The sequence below is a fragment of the Lygodium microphyllum genome, chromosome 12, assembly GCF_053477565.2.
Source record: "Lygodium microphyllum isolate KBCC chromosome 12, Lygodium_microphyllum_v1.1.10, whole genome shotgun sequence".
Classification (NCBI taxonomy): Eukaryota; Viridiplantae; Streptophyta; class Polypodiopsida; order Schizaeales; family Lygodiaceae; genus Lygodium; species Lygodium microphyllum.
This window is the reverse complement of record NC_141146.1, coordinates 102,962,292-102,982,489: the sequence shown is the minus strand read 5'-3', so window position 1 is coordinate 102,982,489 and position 20,198 is coordinate 102,962,292. Positions and strand designations below refer to the sequence as shown.

At 40.3% G+C, this 20,198-nt stretch overlaps 1 pseudogene; it reads left to right on the top strand.

The window, feature by feature from the left end:
* LOC148028115 (putative 1-acyl-sn-glycerol-3-phosphate acyltransferase 5) overlaps window positions 1-20,198 on the top strand; it is a 47,887-nt pseudogene that overhangs the window by 6,029 nt on the left and 21,660 nt on the right.

Genomic DNA, 20,198 nt, shown 5'->3' with positions numbered 1-20,198 from the left:
CTTCTAATCCTTGCATATGTCAAACCATCATCTAAACCTTCTCAATAGATTTACTATATCTAAACCCTCTATATCACATGCATTTAAGGCCTATTTAAAAATATCCTTATATATGAATTTCTTAGCAATAAAACACACCCCTTTTTCATTCAATTTGTGAATGAATATTTTGTATGGCACTCTTCTGTATGTAAAAAGTACACAAAAATGGTATTGTAAAAATCCCTTCTTTTGAACCCATGTGATATGCTTAGATATTTTTGAGTGGCCCACCTCCCCCCTTGAATAAACCTTTGTCTCCATGCATATAGCAATGCTATATGGATATCCATGGATGATAGGATAGGAAGAGGGGTGCTACACAAATAAGTGCTCATCATGTTGGATATTCCCAATAGTCACCTTTATAGTAGGACAAGTTAATACAAATCCCCATGAGCATTATTAGTAGCCCACACCCTCCATCCATGCTTTATATCCACTATGTTGAGAATCAGTCAATCACACCCTGTGTATGCCCCTTTATATGGAACAACTAGGCTAGGAAGATGTAGTTTATTCTAGGAAGAGAGACCAAATCCCATATGGACAATGGATGTAAAGTGCTACCAAGCTACTCTATAAAATGATGTACTTGACTATCATTTACACACAATATATGACAATGCAATAGTACTTGTCTCTTTCTGTCAAGTATCTGTGTCATTGTCTCCTTACACAAGAATGTCTTTATTAGTCCAAGCTTCCATCTTGGAACCTAATTCACTTGTGTAACAGTTGGTCTTCAGTCCTTGATCAATGGCATCATGAGTTCAATCTATGCCTACAAGCTGCCATAGCCATGCTCTAGATCCGCATCTTTGACATGGTATCAGAGCCCAGTTGGGCATGGCCTTGCCTCTCCAACCTCTCGTGGTTCCTCTCAATATCTGCCCAATTTCTCATCAATATCACCATCATCATCTAAGCATTCCTTACTCAATAAGGACTTCGCAACCACCACTGAGAAAGACCTCTGCTACTCCCTTCTACAAGCTCCTCCCATGGAGGACGACACAAGAAACCCTCCCCAAGACTTCCACAAGGTCCCCCATCCATATTCTTACTCCTTAAGGCCGCCTGCATCCTTTTCATCCTCGTCTCCTCAGCCTTCTCCATGCTCCTATTTATGGCCCCCCTACCTCTTCCTCCTCCACCTTTACAGCATCCACCACAGCCGCCGCGCCGCCTTGTTCTTCTTCGATCACTGGCTTGCCATCTGGCCCTACTTCTTCAAGAAGGTTAATAGCGCCAAGGTCATCGTCTCTGGTCAACGTGTGCCCCTTGGCAAACACGTCATTGTACTCTACAATCACCACACCGAGGTCGATTGGATGTACATTTGGAGCCTCGTGCTACGCAAGGGTCGGATCAATTAACAACCACTCTCAACATTTGGCAACTGGTCAGTCTATATCTACCAGCAATTTAATGGATGGTTCTAGTTATGTTGGTTAGCCTAGCAATGTGTGTGGCATGCCCTCAGATTCATACCCTTGCACAACAGATGTGATTGTCCCTCCTAGCTATGATGACAGAAATACTACCAGAGGATCATATCATGGAAACCCTTAGGCTGTTGTAGTTTATGGCATTTAGTTAGGCTTTGACAGATTCCCTCAAGTTGTGGTTAAGAGTAGCTTGTGCAATGCCTCGGGGGATCACTCATGAATATATGTATATATAACATGAGTTCAAAATAAGGGTTTTTTATAACACCATTTTTATAAAATTTTTATATACAGAAGGGTATCATATAAAGGGGTTACTTACAGATTGAATAGAAAAGGGTTGTGTTTTATACAAGAAAAATTCACAGATTAGGATATTTATAAATAGGCCATGAACGCACGTTATATAGAGAATATATATATAGTGAACCCCCCGAGCGCAATGCTCCTATCTTTGGATGGGCATTCTATATGCTCGAGTTTCTGCTCATTGACTGGAAATTGTCGATGGATGAAGTGGTATTTTAGAATTCCCTTCAAACGTTTAAGGGTCCCAAGGATCCTCTATGGTGGCTGGTCATCTTCCCGGAAGGCACAGATTACACGGAGGAGAAATGCTTATCAAGTCAAAAATTTGCAAAGGATAATGGCTTGCCCAAGTTAAATCATGTTCTTTTACCTCAAACAAAGGGCTGCTATGCATGTTTATGTCATCTCCTCAACTCCATTCATGCAGGGAAAAATAAAGTTGTGAGCATTCAAGTCCCATCCATGTTTCTATTAGGAGATTTTGAAGACACTCGAGATGCTTTGGTCATCGTGCAAAAATCAAAGATAGTGATGTCTTTGCTTGAGGGGGACATAGACATGAACATGAAGATCAGTACAAGAAAAGTCCACCATAAACATGAAGACCAAAAGACCACACCATTCAAAGCTGAAGAAGAAGAACCAAATATGAAAGACAAGAAGATTTTCCATCCTAACAAAGAGAATTTTTATGCTGAAAAAGACCACAAGGACCTATCGGTCCTTGTCTCTCATTTTCTGTTTTGAAAAAGCATTGTAAATGTCTTAATGTTCCTTTCATAAGCATTATAAACTCCTCATGTAGCCTATGCATGATAGCCTCTACACACTAAATGAGCCCTTGTAACATTCCCCTAGATGTCTGCCATGTTTGGGCACTACCCACACTTATCCTTTTCTACAACAACCTCTGGATGCTTCACCTATTTGTGGCATGCCCACACTTAGCAAGATTCTACTCATGACAGCCTATGTACACTTAGTGCTTTTCACAGTTGTGATTGAGGAGGGGTGTTGAGAATCTATCATTCACACCCTGTGTATGCCCCTTTGTATGGAAAAACTAGGCTAGGAAGATGCAATTTATTCTAGGAAGAGAGACCGAATCCCATATGCACAATGGATGTAAAGTGCTACCAAGCTACTCTATAAAATGATGTACTTGACTATCACTTACACACAATATATGACAATGCAATAATACTTGTCTCTTTTTGTCAAGTAATTGTGTCATTGTCTCCTTACACAAGAATATCTTTACGAGTCCAAGCTTCCATCTTGGAACCTAATTCACTTGTGTAACAGTTGGTCTTCAATCCTTGGTCAATGGCATCATGAGTTCAATCTATGCCTACAAGCCGCCATAGACATGCTCTACATCCGCATCTTTGACACACTAGCCATCTACTATTATCATACAAACTTTCCACCATAGTATTGATTTTAAATCCATGATCAATAAGAGCAATGCAAGGTATTTCAAGATCTCCAACTTTCACCATCATCTCAATGATCGCTCTAGCCTTATGATTTCATGTATAATGGCTTCTAAGTATAACACATATATCATCTTCATCACTGTGATGCATCTAATGCACTGATGTATGGCTACAAACCACTGCATTTTCAACTTTAAAAACTTCTCTTTTACCATCAACGATTGCATTTTTAGCATAAAAAGTTAAGTTCAAAACCTTCATCATGATCATGTTGTACTTGAATACCCTACAATCTTAGCTCTTCTTCTCCCTAAACCATAGCATGTGTTCGATCCCCAACAAACTTCCATTTTCTCTTAATGATATCAATTATCTCTTCATGGAATCCTCTCTTGGCAATGCCAACAATCTCTCCTAGGGTAAATTCCACTTTACTATTCAAGATGCATTCTTTCATGACCTTTTCCAAGTTAGTGACAATTTATATATCCCATTACAATTTATAGTGTGGTTATTTTCCCTTTGGTTTAGCATTTTCTTGTCTTTTTTCTTTTGAAACATCATCCATAGAATGCTTAGCTAACAAGATATGGAGTCTACCACTTCCCTTACCTACTATTTTTTACGTTCTTATATTTTCATAATCTCTCTTTCTCGTTTCTTTCACAATAGCCTCTATGTTTTGAGACATGGCAAGTTCCTGCATATACAAAAAAGAAATCCACTAGAGCATTCCAACCTACTTTTCCTGAATATTCTTTTCTTCCTCACTTAATTCTATTCTAGGAAATTTTCCCTTTTCTACAGTATGCATAGCATGTGTCTAGATTTCCATCTTCTTACCAAGACTAGATATAAAATTAGGATCTTTTCCAATATGTAAATCAAAGATAGCAGCTTCAACTACAATATATGTATTCTTTATCCATGTCATCGACTAGTTTTTGCATTCCATCCTTTCCAAATTTGGGTTAATTGGTAATCTTGTCTTGTGCAAATGAATCTTTCCATTCTTCAATAAAATTAAATTTTTATCTAATGCATATTTGTACATTTCATAATCTCTAGACTCATGCTTAGTGCTATCACACTAGATACATCTTTGTACAAAGCCTTCTTGCAGGTATATGGTCAAGAAGACTATAGGTATCACATCTTTGCTCCACTTGGTGATAGTAGAAGTCTTCAACCATTAGTCTACCTCTAACAATTTTGTTATGCCACTTATCCTTCTTTGCTCTCTCTGTCCATTACATGGCTTTGGTGCATTTTAGAAGGCAGAAGTTCTCGGTGGCCTCAGCTACCTTCATTTTGCAAAGTTATCCCCAACAAACAACATTTCACAAAATATCTAAGGATTTGCTTCACATGCATTATTAGGCTAACGTCTTCACTCATTCGCATAGTATTCATACTATTATTTTTCATCCCATCCCCCTTTGGAGCTCTCAAGAGAACACTAAGAAAATAGGGATCTTACTACAAGAAAATCTATCTTATATGCATCAACAAGATTGTTTTCATCCTTAATGTAACCACAATAAGAAAAAGAACACTAGGCACAACAAATCTTCACAAGTCTTCATGCAACATCATATAAAGAATCTCCCACAACTTTATCTTTAATCAAATTGATCACATTCTTAATATTCTTCTTAAAATCCATCAAAGAACCACAAAAACACAAAAGAATGCTTCACTTTGAATGGAATTTCATCACATAGTATTCATATTCAATGTCTTCATAGTCTTCTCTCAATCTCTCATATAAATATAATGTTTTTTAACATAGAAATGATTATTTCTCACACTTTGTCTCTCTCACACGTATCCTCACTAAATAGTACATTGGAATTACAATCAATAATCCTCAATAACCATCTCTTGTTCATGGATACCCCTCCCAAGAGGTATGTATGATATAAAGCCACTACAGTGTCCCTTGAGAGCTCACTACTGTCTCACTGTCACTATAGTCTTCACTTTCAAGTCTTCTTCTACTACTCTGAGCTATTTTGAGCTTGCGTTCTTCCTCTTCCAAGATTACAAAACATTACCAAGCTAAACATCCATCCCATAGAACATTCACAGAGCAAATAGAACAAAAATAGAAGAGAGATAGATGCTCTACAGAAGCTCAATAGAGGGTCAACAAAAACCATAAAAATCATACAAATTAAACCAAAACCACTTCAAACCATCCAAAACCATTCAACATATTCTCAATCAATCTTGAAAAGACTTATTCACAGTCTCAACTTCACCAATAGAAAGAAAACAATCAAAACATAGGCAAAACAGACCATAACAGAACCAAACAGACTCATCACCCATCAAAACATTAAATCTCAGCCAAAACCCATCATGACTCTCCTAAAGATATCAAACTATTGCAAAACACCCTCATATCAACCAAAAACCATCAAAAAATCAACAAAAAATAGTGAAAAATACAATCATTTCAATAGTCAATATATCCCCACACTTAGTTAGGGAGCATCCTTGTGACCTTAAAAAAGGAGAATAGAAGCTCAAAATACTAGCTCATCACTTTATCTTCATCAGCAATCAGCAATCATCCAATGATAGACAACAATCCATCGCAATTCCATCCATTCTTTAAAATAACCTAGATCTAGCAAACAAATTAACAAAAGGAAAACACCTTAAAGTATAGATCAATCCTTAGTATGACAAACTAGAACCAAACAAATTAGTAAAGGATATAAGATTTTTCTGCATTGCAGCACATAACATCCAGACAATCTTTAACTTCAACCTCCAACTAGCTTTGATCAGCTTTAGCTTCAATCTTCTTCAACAACAACTTCATTGGGTCCTCGTGACAAGGATAATATACTCACAACACACATATCACAAAATATAGAACACAACACCCCCAAATACATAACTCAATATAGTCTAAATGGCATCAGTCCCCAAAAATGGAGAGCTAAAAAGAAGGAGAACTTCCATTAAAGAGATGATACATCCAAAGACTACGCTACTGCTATGCAAGATGAAGATATTTCTTCTTAATCTTCATGCTAAGCTTGAGACATTCTAGGGTTTTTCTTTCATCCAAAAAATGAATAGGTACATTCTAAAGGAAGAACAGACAACACATCCTTTCCAACAAGATAATGAATTTGGTAAGAAACGCCTATAAGAAGTAGTAGAGCACATCCATCTCAGCAAAAAAATCACATTCTCATTAGGATTTATTGTCAAATTTAGAATGGTCTTCGAAGTGTTGAGATTGGACTCTTGATGCATGAAGGTAAAACACCAATAGAAATGTGTAGTGAGACATACAGAAGCATCTTCATACTGAGTATTCACACGAGCAAATTGAAGATATGAGTTCAAACATCTTGAAGAAGTCTCCTAGGACCCAGGAATGAGAGGCCAATTAAATATGGGTCCTGTCTCACAGAATCATGTAAAGTCTACTGCCATCGGAGAATGTCATTATCAAATCCAAGACTATGCAATACATACTGAGGTGGAATATTGATATATTCCGTAGGAGGTGGAATAGGAATGAAGGTAGAACATTGAAGAGGTGGATATGGTAGATCATAGAAAGATGGAAAGTATAAAGATAATGATGTTGGAAATGGAGGAATGATACTAAAAAGGCTTTAAGTGATTCTGAACAAAAGTTGAAAGGAATAGGAGGAACAACAAGAGAAGGATTTGTAGGAGGAGAAGAGGTAGTAGGACCAGCAAATAAAAGGGCAGGGAGTAAAAATGGGAATATGAGGGGATGAAGCAGGGGTAAAAGATAAAAGAGGAATGGAATCAAGATTAGTGGTAAGAATATGAATATAAGAAGAAAGGTTAGTAGCAATGAGGGAATAGAAAATAAGATCACCAGTATAAATAGAACAATGGAATTTAAAATTCTGGAAGAAGTAAACAAGGGATTATCAACAATGTGTTGCAACACCTTAGCACATAATTGTTGGATATCAGACTTGTAAAAAGCACTCTGTTGTTGACAGTGTGGACCCATGACAACATCATCCAAAGGAGGATGTCAATCAACTCCTCTACACCATGATATGCGCTGATGAAATTGCATACCATCCACAAGATTGTATGGAAGCTCACGCTCAACCACCAAGACCCACGGACCGCTTATTGCTTCAAGTGTTTCAAGCAAGAAAAAATGGCTATCTCTCACCTAGCTGACGTGCCTTCAATCCTATGGGGGTGTAGTGAGCTTACCTTGATGCCCAAACAAGTAGCCTCCTCCCTCAAGCAACCTGGTAGCTCAACGGTTTGAGATGCAAGCTCAAGAAACCTCAAGCCTCCACCTTTAAACTCCATCCTCCATAGCCACACATGAGACAAGTGAAGAGAAGAGAAGAGAAGAAGAGAGGAGATGATGGAGAGCTTCTTCTCCTTGATACAAGACATGTCATAGACAAGGATCACATAGCCAAAAGGAAGCAGAGAAAAATTGAGGAAGCCCAAGTCAAAAAGTGAATGAAGAAGCTCATTCTACCCAGGCAGTAAAAGTGTAGGAGAAGGCAAGCTAAAAAAAAACATGGGGAGACCATTGAATATTCTAGCAAGGTGCTCCCAAGGATGAAGGAAGCATCAAAGATTCTAGTAAGGTACTCAAAAAGAACATGGGAAAGCACCAAATGTTCTAGCAAGGTTCTCTCAAGGATGAGGGAGAACCTCTGAGAGCTCTTGCAAGGAAAGTGCAAGGCGCAATGTAATTCATTTTATAAGAGCGCCAACCTCCCTCTTGTGCAAGTTGTAAGGTCTAAATGGACATGGGTGAAGGGATAAGGCAACTAGAAGGGAATGGAGAAATAGGACCTTGGCAAGATGCCTGGTCACGTAAAAAAGGGGATGGGTGCCCAAGGGATTTAGGGTTTTGTATATAAACTCAAAAGTGAATGAAAAGCTCATTCTTTTGGTGTGTGGCAAAAGTAATCTCTTCTTCTCTCCTTATTTCTTTCTTGTGTGTGTGTGCTTGAGAGAGGGAGTGTGAGAGTGTAGGAGTGAGTGTGTGAGGGTGAGGGATCAAGGAGAACAAGCTCTCCATCATCTCCTCTCTTCTTCTCTTCTCTTGTCTTGCGTGCAGCTATGGAGGATGGAGCTTGAACGATACCAGGAGGCATATTCCACGGTGGATTCTGTGATATTCCATGGTGGATTCTGTGATTATATTTATTTTTCGAGGCTCGTATACAAGGTGGATTCCTTGTGCGAGAAGTTGACGAGGACACCTGTCTTTTTTGGGCATCATATTAATTTAATATGCACGTGGGTGATTCCATAGCGAGTGATTCTGTAAAATACATATTAACGAAAATTTGCGAGTTTAGAGTGCGCACTTGAATTAAATTAAGGTTACGACAAAGTTCTAACCTATTTAATTATTTTATAGCTAAAGACTACTAGGTATTCACTTTTGTTGGGTTTTATTTAATTATGTTCTAACAATTGTGAATGTTTCAATTGATGTGTAGAGCAGGCAATGATGGCGTTGGGTAGCATCGGGTGATGACGTAAATCCAAATGCCTAGACGAATTACTATTTTTGATGGGCGCACATCTTATCACTAAAGACATGGCACCAATATTTATTTAGGCACGATTATTTATTAAAGCGCTTAACAAAAAAATTATTATCTTGTATGCACATAGGCGCTCGATTAAATATTTCATTATTTGATATTTATATTTGTACACATCTGACTCTTGGACACCCAAACGTCTTACTCTATAATTGGGCAAAACCAAACACAAAAGCAAAAGCATGCTATTTGTAAAGTGGGATATTTTTTAGCTTAAAGATAAATAAATCTATAAATGCATGCCTTGTGAAGTGCTCACACAAGGCATGGGGGAAGATTGCACCCAATTTGTCTTTTTGGTCTCATGTTGTGTAAATTCGATTTTGCTTTTATGAAGGTTGTAAAGTTCTTTGTTCTTGGGAACCTTTCGGCATTTGCTACTTATGCATACAACATCCGATCTGTGCACCAATGGTATCAGAGCAAAGCTGAGATCAAGAGCTTCCAATCACTTATCATCTCACGCTATTGCAGCACGTAGAGTTGAAGGTCACCATAGGGGTTTGGCAAGAAAACTGGACAAGATAGATGGAGATGTATCTTCAAGAGATAAGTAGATTCAAGTGATTGTTTATGGGTTCAAGAGGAACTTTTCAACCTTCAGTTTTCCATATACTTTGGCTTATCTTGGAAAGACAAATTCATTCATAAGAGGGTTGGATAAATGGGTTAAGATCTTGAACTTATGATCACAATGATAGATTATTTGCAAAAAGAGAAGTCTAACTTCAATTGATACAAGAAGAGTCTTGCCCTTCCTTGCATATGAATATAGCTGCCTATTTCATCCTAGGCATGAAGAAGATCTTCAAGACACTTTCTCTTTTCAACTTATTAGTACAATGAAGATAGAGGTTCAAGATAAAGACTGCCTATATCAACCTCTGAATGATTCAAGGTTATGGAACTAGCTTCAGGTTGCTAGTTTTTCATTAAAAGATCATGAGATTCATGACTTAGAACAACGTAACACGAATAAAGCAACTACAAAAAAGCTTCAACCTATGGAATGAATGTTATGGACAGCCAAGATTAATTCCAAAGCATGGCAAGAAATCACCAAAAGACTTCTTTCAAAACCACCCTTGAATGAAGAGCAAGCAAGATACTATGTAGAGGGAATTCCAAATCTAGTTTGTACTTGCAATGATTGTAGGCTGAAGGAGAATCTGTGTTTACATGTTTTAGCCATAAAATACCTTTTTCTAGGTTGAGAAGAAGAGGCCAAAAGTATCATATAAAAGCGCCAAAAGATGTCTTGGAAGCTTCCTTACAAAGAGTATAGCTTGTAGTCACTCATGAGAACCAAGAACAGCTCATGTTTTACCAAGATTAAAGAAGAGGGTCTCAAATAAAGCTTCAGCCCATGAATACCCTATTTTGGGCTGTAAGAATAATCCAAGATGACACAAATAATCTCCAAAAGAGTACTATCAATGCCTTTCAAGGCAAGAGTGATAAGATGCAACAATTACACGTGAAAGTAGAGCATATTCTCTTCATAAACCATAAGAATAGAAATGGAGCATCAAATATACATGATTCAGCCCAAAAAAGAGAGTGTTGGGCTACATATGTCAGTCCAAAATCAAAGCTTTATGTCTTCCAAAGATCTCTTCTTGATAGAGAAGAGAGACTACATCAAGAGGTAGGTACATAAGGCATTTCCCTTCTCTTCTTCTTCACAGATACATATACCACTTGAACCATGCAAGCAGTGCTTTGTAAAACAAAGATTCAGCCCATGAAAGACCAAGCTTGGGCTGATAAGTACAGCCCATAATCCTTGATAATCTAGATCAAGAAGTGGAACAAGAAGCTCACTTGATAGGAGAGATTTGCTACTCCATAGACATAGACACAAACAATGTTCAAAGCTTTCTTCTTTCTTCTTCCATGAGCATGAATCCCCTGAATGGCCCTGTTTCCCTCCTCTTTATACATATTTACCCTATTTCTCATAGCCAAGAGTGGCCTTCCATTTTCGTCAATGCATAGGAAGAGAGGTACTTACATGTCAAGTAGAGTCCTCTTAAGTTGCTTGTGGTTGCATGGGACCTCCTCCTTTGTGTGGTAGCTTGGACTCCTCCATCCATGGCACCATGAATTGCCCAAAAATTGTGGTGGAATAAATAGACTGATCCTCCTCTACAACAAGCTTAATACACAAAGGTTTTAAAGTCTCATTAGTCATGTTAAGTCATTTATGCAATGTCATGTGTGCACTAGGTTGACCAAATACACTTTGGAGAATTATAAGAAGCTTAAGAGATGGGGTTTTCCATTTGAGCTTAGTGACAAAGAAGCTTACAAGGCATAATCAAAGGGCTAGAGTTCCAACAACCCAATCTCACATCATGTTTTATGCTTGGTGATTTACATGACTTATTGCAGCTTGTGGTCAAAGAAGCAAAGTAGAGTGTGTTTTAACTTCAAGGTAGTCATGACATTGTATTTATTCAAGGTGGGAACATATGACTCAAGGCAAAAATGTCAAGAATCGAGTGATGGGAGATTTGCTTGAGCTGTTGTGCCAAACACACACTGTATACACAAGAGGAAGCTCACTCAAGAACACCAAAAGAGAGATGGAGGCCAAAACATTTTCTTGCTGGTTTTTTCTTCTTCTTCCACACAGTATACAATGTACACAAAGTATAGATAAGATACAACATAAAGGAAAGTGGCCTACTAAGTCACACAGTGCATAACTGACTACACTAATCGACTGGCACTATGTCTTTGCCAGCTGTAGGTAGGTGTAACAAACTAAATATAATAAGTGATAAGTCAGTGGCCATGTGAGACCACCAACATGCTAAGTGTAGACGTGCAGACCCATCTAGCCAGGTGGTCCATCATCAATGTCCGCACGTGTTGAGCTTGCCATCTCAACACTCCTCCTCAAGCTCAACTCTATCTTTGCAACTCCAAGTAAGCTTCGAAACTTTCGAAGCTTCCTCTGCACCCAATGTCTTTGTGAAAATGTCAGCTATCTGATCCTATATGCTGACATATACCAAGTCAATCTCTCCTGCAAGTACCTTCTCTCTCACAAAGTAGTAGTGCACCTCAATGTGTTTTGTCGTAGCATGGAACACTGGATTCCTAGCTAGCTATATGCTACTCATGTTGTCACAATGAATGACAATTGGACCATCTCCCTGCACATCCAAATCACCTAATAACTTTTGCAGCCATACCACCTCACATGCTGCCATAGCAGCACCTCTATACTCAGCCTCTGTACTCAATAAACCAACTGTAGGTTGCTTTTTCCTGCTCCATGTAACTGTTGCACTACCAAGGAAAAACATGAATCCACTCGTAGATCTTCTGTGTGACATGCTACTAGCCCAATCTGCATCTGTGTATCCAAAGTCCTGTATGTCCTTACCCGCCTCATAAAAAAGTCCATAATGTAAGGTGGACTTTACATACGTCAATATATGTCTAACTGCATCCAAATGAGGCTTTCTAGGCATCTGCATAAACTGACTGGCAAGGCCAGTAGCATAGCTCAAGTCTGGCCTTGTGATAGTCATGTAAATCAAACTCCCTACTATCCTCCTGAACATAGTAGGGTCTTCTATCTCATCCCCAACATCAACACTCAACTTCACTTTTTGCTCCAATGGTACTGAAAGAGGCTTACATGCTATCATACCATACTTGGATAACATATCCAAGCCATAATGCCTTTGGAACAGCCATATACTATCATCACATCTGATCATCTCAATACCAAGAAACTATCTCAGCTAACCCAAATCTTTCATCTCAAACTTCTTCTTCAAGAAGTCCTTAACTTCAGCAATCCCATTGTCACTGTCACTTGTAATAATCAAGTCATCCACATAGATGACCATGATGACCAAACCTGCATCTCCCTTTCTCACAAAAAGTTAGTGACCAGCATCAAAAATACAAAATCCAATATTGATAAGATACTCTCCAATCTTGTCAGACCATGCTCTAGGTGCTTGCTTCAGCCCATAGAGCGCCTTCTTTAGCTTGCACACATATGTGGGATGCTCTAAATCCTCATAACCTGCTGGCTGCTCCATATACACTTCTTCTTGCAATTCACCATGCAAGAAGGCATTCTTAACATCCATTTGCTACAAACTCCAATCTTTGGCTGCTGCCAAGGCAATCACACACCTAACAGTTACCATCCTAGCAACTGGATTGAACGTCTCTTTATAATCTATGCCAAATGTTTGAGCATAGCCTTTTACAACCAGCCTAGCCTTATACCTGCTAACTGAACTATCTGCATTATGCTTGACTTTGTAAACCCACTTACAGCCAATAGCTTTCTTATCCTTAGGTAAGGGTACCAAATCCCAAGTCTTATTGGCTTCTAATGCAGCCATCTCCTCATCCATTGCTGCATCCCGATGAGCATGACCAATAGCATCCTCAAAACAGGTGGGCTCAACATCCTCAACTAGTTTCACCATATAAGCATAATGGTGAGCTACATAACCTTCAAAACCAAATCTTTTAACACGGTATCTGACCCTGCTAGTTTTGTGTACCACCGGATCACTCAATGGAGCCTTTTCATTACTATGAGCTCTCTATACACCTGGCATCCTGACTGAAGGAATGCCAAGCTCATCATCCAAACTCTCCGAACCACTAGAATCTCCATCAAATCCAATGACTAGTAGATGTATCATTACCATCCAACACTTTCTACTTTCCTTTGTCCTTCCCTATAACACTTATAGATCGACCTGAAGATGTGGGGCTACTTCTTAGTCTCCCAGACCAAGGGCTCACTGTAGGTGTAGTACCAGATGATGTTTCTGGTCCACTAAGACTCTGTGATTCTTGTTTATCTTTCTACACCTAGTTGTCGAGATCATTATCATCATCCAAAACATCACTAGCAGGTGTATACCAACTTCCCATCTCATCAAAGATAACATCCTTTCACACTCTGAACTCACCTATGATAGGGTTATAATAGCGATACTCTTTTTGCTCTAAAGAGTATCCAATAAAAACACATTTTTCTTCCTTTGGATAAAGCTTCTTCTGTAGCTCATTTGGCACATGAAGGTATGCAACATAGCTAAATACCTTCAAGTGTGATACATCAGGCTTCTTGCCAGTAAAGCATTCTTCAGGAGTCATCCCATGAACTGCAGCTGTGGGAGTTCTGTTCATAATGTAGACAACAATATGGACAACTTCAGACAAAAAATGTTTGGGCATATTCTTTTCAGCCATTAATGCCCGTGCAACTTCTGCAATATGCTTGTTTTTTCATTCTGCAACACCATTTTACTGTGGGATATACCTGCAAGTAAATTGCCTCTTTATCCCATGAGTCCTCAAGAAGACACTGAACTCATTAGAGATGTACTCTCCCCCTCCATCTGATCTCAAGCACTTTACTTTTAAGCCTATTTCTGTTTCAACAGCTGCCTTAAAAGATTTGAAGTGCTCAAACATATCACTTTTTTCCTTCATGAAGTATACCCATAACTTCCTTGAATAGTCATCAATAAATGTGACAAAGTATTTGTTGCCACTAAGTGGTACATTCTGTGTAGGCTCCCAAACATCTGTATGCACTACATCAAGTATTTTTCTACTCACTTCTCTATCATGCGAGAAGGGTTGTCTTGCCTGCTTACCAAACTAGCATGCTTCACAGACTTTATGCAATTCTACAACTCTAAAAGAAGGCAACCCTGTAACCAATCCTCTGGATTGCATTAATTTTAGCCTTTGCATTTACATGTCCAATACGTTTATGCCATATTTCAATATCCGTAACTACTCCTTTTCCTTTAGCATACATAGCAGCATCCATTGCAAGAATTCCAGCATCTAAAGTGAACATTCGGCCAACTCTACTTCCTTTTGCGACCAACCTGCACTTATCATTAAAGTCTTCTACAAAACAACCTTTTGCATTGAATCGGACCTGCAACCCCTGCTCTATCATTTGGCCAACAGACACTAGATTCTTTGTAATTGAAGGCACATGTAATAAATTTGTCAGACTCTTTGTCTGACCATCATACAAGGACAAGGAAACCTTTCCAATGTTTGAAATTGGGTGGCATGAATCATCACCCGTCTGCACATAACCTGGGTTTTGTAAGTCCTGCATCTCTCCAAACCATTTAACATGATTGGTCATATGATTAGATGCACCTGAGTTGACATACCATACATCATCATGTGTCCTCTTTCCTGTAACTGCATTCATCATATGCTGCATAACAAACATACACTCATTTTTTTCTTCATTCTGTTGTGAAGACGATGCATAGTTTCCTTGTTGCAATTTACCACTGCGAATATCATCCTTCTTTGCATAGCAATGGACAGAGCCTTCTTGCAAACACCTCAAAAATTATAGATTTGCAATCTATAACCTGCACCCCCACCTTCGGTCAATACATCCGAAATCACAATGTACCTTGAAACTGTCTGCAACCTTGCGACTCTAAAACGGGGCCTGAAACGGCTTCATACACCCAAAACAACTGCGGGCTTTCCCTAAAGGGCTTATCTATAGAATGTATAGTGATCTGCTCGCACACCAAATCTCACAGCAATTTGAGATTTTTGCTCGACCCTGCTTCCGGTGCCTCCACATGCACTATCCAAGAAAGAGAGTGGAAGAATGGGAGAGCTGTAAAATATTACACGGTGCAACAAACAGAATCTAAGAAAGAGATAGAGAGTACACAACAGATAAGAGGAGAATCAGTAAATTATTTAACTCCAAACAACTGATACAAAGATGGCTCTGTCCACCCGTGCGCTTCCACTGTGTGAAGCTTAGATGGCAATCTAGACAGAATATAGGTGAAGAGCTTAAGACTAGCTGGAATAACAACTCTGACTGGGTGAAAGATGAGTGTCAGATGGCTGCGAAGGGGTTTAGCTTTTATAGCTCGCGAAGGTCGTTAGGTCGGCCTGTTGACCCCGACCTACCATATGAGCCTCCACTAGTCGGCCAGGGAATATTCTAGGGAATATTCCCTTTACCATCAGGCCGGGTGCGTTGCCCCCAGACCCCCGCCAGGGGGGCCGCTGGCCCCCCTGGGACCCCCCAGCCAAGGGCCGCTTCTACGGCCCTCGGACCCCACAATAGGGGCCCCTTTTAACTCCCTTACACTGCAACTCGATGCAATGCGCCTCGAGTTGCTACCAGCTTAACCACTCCGTCTAACCCAAAGATTAGACCCACAACAGTCACCTTTTTGCCATCCTGTCACATAGACCTCATCTGATATACAAGTCAAGACTCAACCAATGTCCGGGCTCACATTTGGCTTCTCCTCATAATGGGGGCCTTACAACTTTGAGCACCATGGATCATTGGTAGCACCTAATGAGGGTGGGGCATTGATCATATCTAACACCCCCCCTCAATGTCCACCCATAGGTGAACTATCTCCTTGGCCCAATGCCAAGTCTCTGAAGATGAACTTGAAGCAAATCCTTCGTAAGTGCTTTGGTAAAGATATTTGCTCCATTCTCCTCTGTTGGACAGTAGACCAATTCCACTATCCCATCCTCCATCAAATCACGCACATAGTGATACTGGATCTCTATATGTTTAGTGCGTGCATGAAACACTGGATTTTTGGCAATGGCGATGCAACTCTGATTGTCACATCTCAGCACAGTTGGTTCTTCATCCTGCACTCCCATATGCCATAGAATCCTTCTCAACCATACGGCCTCACATGTAGCAAAACAAGCTGCCTTGTACTCTGCTTTAGTAGAAGACAATGCCACTGTTGGTTGCTTCTTACTAATCCAAGAGAAAATTCTTGAACCCAAAGGGAAACAATAACGAGAAACTGACTTCCTGGAATCAATGTCTCCTGCCCAATCTGAGTCACAGTTCCCCACAAGAGAGGTTCCGAAACTGTATGTGATACCATAGTCAAGAGTTTTCTTCAAGTATCTGAGCACCCGCATCCCAGCCTTCCAATGACTCTCATGAGGTTTGTTTGAGAACCTGCTCAAAACACCAACAGCAAAACTGATATCTGGTCTGGTGTTACACAAGTAGATCAGACTGCCGACCAACCTCCTATACCTCCCAATATCTGCTAGTGCTGATGTATCCTCGATGGATAACTTTGCATTCACCTCCATAGGTGTAGCTATCTCCTTGCACTCGGTCATGCCAAATGCCTTCAAGATCTCCCATGCATACTTCTTCTGAGAGATGAAGATCTTTCCTGGCTCTTGCCAGACTTCAATCCCCAAACAATAGTGCAGCAAGCCCAAGTCTGTCATTTCAAACTCAGAACTCAAAGCCTTTCGAGTTTGGTTGATCATATCTTCATAGTCACCTGTAATAAGAAGGTCGTCCACATATAGGACAATCACTACAGACTTTTTACCATCCCTGTAAACATACAAGTTAGCATCTGAGGCACATCTTTGAAGTTTAGGTTTAAAAAGAACCTATCTATCCGCTGGTACCATGCTCTGGGGGCTTGTTTCAGCCCATACAATGCCTTCTTCAGTTTACACACTTTGTTCTCAGAATGGGGGGCCTCAAACCCTGGTGGCTGAGCCACGTACACCTCCTCCTTGAGGTCACCATTTAAGAATGCTAACTTAACATCCATTTGGTACACTGGCCACTTCTTGTGGGCAGCCACTGCAAGTACCATGCGAATAGTGGTCATTCTGGCAGTTGGGGCAAATGACTCTTGAAAATCAAACCCTTCAACTTGTGAAAATCCTTGGGCAACCAGTCTAGCTTTGTACTTTTCTAAGGTACCATCAGCCTTGTACTTTACCTTCCAGATCCACTTGGTGCCAATAACCTTCCGCTTTGCTGGTCGATCCACTAGCTCCCAAGTGTTATTCTTCATTATGCTATCATACTCCGCCTGCATAGCAGCCTTCCATGATGGATCTGCAAGTGCTTCTTCTAAGTCAATTGGCTCCTTTACTTCTCTCATAATCTCAACCATCAAGGCCATATTGACTATGTGAGCAGAAGCCCTCCTTTGCTCCTCTATTCTCTGAGACCTCCTTGGTCCGTCTGCCTTCTCCTCAATAGATGCAGGCATAGGATTATTGTGGTCATAGAGCTACTTCACCCAGCGCGGCAATAGCTTTTCCGGTGGGGTGATGTCAGGTTGGTGAACTTTTTCCTCATCATCTGAAGATGATGCTTCCTCCTCCTTAAGGATAGGGATAGCTCTCGGGACAGGTTCATAGTGGACTACTTCTTCGCTTGATGATAAAGTGGAAGAACTTGCCTTCTCCTCCTCCATTGTATGCGGCTCCTCCTTGAACACCACATCACGGCTCGCGATGATCTTCTTTGCCTCTTGGTCATATAATTTGTAAGCCTTCTGCTCATCACTATAACCCAAGAAGATGTCAAGATTGTGGGAGAGAAGGAAGGAGTCTCGCTTGAAGCTTTCTTGCTTGCACAATGGGGGAAGACACACAAGGGTGGAGGCTGAAAACAATTTTCCTCTTCTTAGTTGTGTAAGCCAAAAGAACTCAAGTACAAAGAAATAGAAGAACCCTCTATATGGGTCTCAAACCAAACTCAACTAACTAAGGTGGCATACTAATTGAGCCACGAACTAGAGTAGATAAGGATAGCTATCATGTAGCTATTATTCATGGGCGGTATACCAACCGCGTCTGCAACTGACAAGTCGGTGACATAAGTACACAACGGTCACCCTGGCGTATCACGAGTGGAGCTCGATATCTCAACACTCCCCCTCGAGCTCAATCCCAATTCCTGCACACCAAGCAGGTCTCTGAACTTGCGCAGCTTCTCTGCGCCCAATGCCTTCGTGAATATGTCAGCTACCTGATCCTCTGTGCTGACATAAACTAGATCAATAAGACCTAGTAAAACCCTCTCTCGCACATAGTGATAATGCACCTCAATGTGCTTTGTTCTAGCATGATAGACTGGGTTATTTGCCAAGTGTATACTACTCATGTTGTCACAATAAATGACAACTGGTCCATCTGTAGACTGATGCATATCATAAAGTAGCTTATGCAACCAAGCTACCTCACATGCAGCCATTGCTGCACCCCTGTACTCAGCCTCTGTGCTCGACAAGGCAACTGTAGGCTGTTTCTTGCTGCTCCAAGTGACTGCAGCACTCCCAAAAGAGAACACATATCCACTGGTAGATCGTCTATCAGAAATACTACCAGCCCAATCAGCATCAGTGTATCCATGCAACTGTATCTGAACCCCAGTCTCATAAAATAGTCCATACTGCAATGTGGACTTCACATACCTGAGTATGCGTCTAGCCGCATCCAAATGTGGTTTCCTTGGAGCCTGCATAAACTGACTTACCAATCCAACAACATAGCTCAAATCTGGCCTGGTAATAGTCATATAAATCAAACTTCCTACTATGCGTCTGTACATAGTAGGGTCTTCTAGAAGCTCACCTGCATCTGTGCTCAGCTTCACATTCTGCTCCAAAGGAACTGAAATAGGCTTACATCCTGTCATCCCATATTTGGACAGCATGTCCAATCCATACTGCCTCTGCAAGAGCTGTATCCCACTTGGTGATCTAATCACCTCAATGCCCAAGAAATATCGCAGCTCTCCCAAATCCTTCATCTCAAACTTCTGCTTCAATAGCATTTTCACATGAAGGATATCTTCATCACTGTCACCTGTCATAATCAAATCATCAACATAAATGACAAGTAGTATAATACCTTTCTCTGTTTTTCTCACATAAAGTGAGAAATCTGCCTTGGAAATCTGAAAGCCAATAGTGACAAGATACTGTCCTATCTTGTCAGACCATGCTCTAGGTGCTTGCTTCAAGCCATACAAGGCTTTCTTCAACCTGCAAACAAACTCAGGATGAACAGCATGCACATAACCTGGTGGCTGCTCCATATAGACCTCTTCTTGCAAATCACCATGCAAGAAGGCATTCTTTACATCCATCTGATGTAAAGACCATCCCTTTGATGCAGCCATAGCAATGACTGCTCTTACGGTTGCCATCCTTGCAACCGGACTGAATGTTTCTTCATAGTCAATGCCATATGTTTGTGCATACCCCTTGACTACTAATCTTGCCTTGTATCTGTTCACAGAACCATCAGCATTGTGCTTCACCTTATAAACCCACTTACAGCCAATTGCATTCTTACCTTTAGGCAAAGGTACTAATTCCCATGTAGCGTTTGCTTCCAAGGCATCCATTTCTTCATCCATGGCTTTCTCCCATTTTTCTTTTCCCATGGCTTGCTCAAAAGAAGTGGGTTCTGGTTCCTGTATCACCTTGACCATATATGCATAGTGAATGGCTGTAAATCCATCATATTTCAGCCTATCCACA